Genomic DNA, 1,292 nt, shown 5'->3' with positions numbered 1-1,292 from the left:
AACTACTAATAACATTGCAATAATTTTTTTATTTTTCTTTCCCCCCACAAAAACACCATTTTAAAAGTCATATATTAATATTTTATGACATGCATCAACTCTTTACAACCCTTCTTTTAAACTACTTCCCCACTCAAACTTGCAGAATACAAACTAAAGTCATGATTATGGCAGGAAATGACTGCCTTGCAGTCTGGATGGCTGCAACAGTGAAGTGGAGAAATGCGACATAATATGATCATTCTTACTGAAAGGATACTAAAATAGGACAATATACCTAATTTACACATTTTACACAATTGCTTTGGCCAGTAGGGGCGCTGTGGTGCACACAAAAAAAGGATGATTGCCTCCAGTTGAAAGAAGGTAACTTTCACAACAGCTGTTTATTTAAGCAGATTGTATTTGTGGCTTTTATTAAGACTTTGTATTTATGCCACTTTCAATCCAATCTGGTCCCCTGGTGCGCCACTTATATCCTGCCAGCATTCTTTCTCATACTTCATCCAGCGGGATGACTAAGGGGGGAATTTGACAAGCGGGCAGGGCCTGCAATTCTATGGGAATTTCTCATCAGTTGCCTTTTGTTTTGTTGATGATTTTTTTTTTACTGGCTTTGCACGCTACTGGATGGAACTGTCTTTACATTTACAACTATTTTGTTTTGTTTGTTAAGATGCCAATCAGCTGCTGCGGACACTGTTCTTTCTGGGTCTAAATTGTCACAATGCACGTACAAAATGAAGGCAAAATAGAATAGAGACATTCACCTGGAAAGTATTCACTTTTATCTACATTTCGTTATGTTACAGTCTTATTCCAAAATAGAATACATTCATTTTTCTCCTCAAAATTCTTCATTCAATACCCCATAATGTGAAAAAGTGTGCCAAAAAAAAGGCTGTGAATAATTATGTACATGTAATTTCTTAGTTTTTTATTTTTAATACATTTTTGCAAAATGTTCTAAAAACAAAACTGGTTCACATTGTCATTACAGGGTTATTTTGAGGATAATTTATTTATTCCAATTTGGAATAAGGCTATTAAAACAAGGCTGTAACAGTACATCAGTTTTATATGTATATTTATATATATTGGTTTTTTTTTTTTTATAAATTTGCAAAATGTTCTTAATAAGCTGTTTTACTTTGTCATTATGGAGGTATTGTGTGTAGAATTTTGAGGATTTTTTTATTGCATTTTAGAGTGAGGCTGTAACAGTTGCAGCCTTATTGCGTAACAGTTTTTAATACATTTGCACAATATTCTAAAAAAAAAAAAAAGAGGCT

Source organism: Nerophis lumbriciformis, linkage group LG22 (assembly GCF_033978685.3).
Source record: "Nerophis lumbriciformis linkage group LG22, RoL_Nlum_v2.1, whole genome shotgun sequence".
Classification (NCBI taxonomy): domain Eukaryota; kingdom Metazoa; phylum Chordata; class Actinopteri; order Syngnathiformes; family Syngnathidae; genus Nerophis; species Nerophis lumbriciformis.
The sequence above is the reverse complement of the archived record's forward strand: the minus strand, read 5'-3'. Positions refer to the sequence as shown.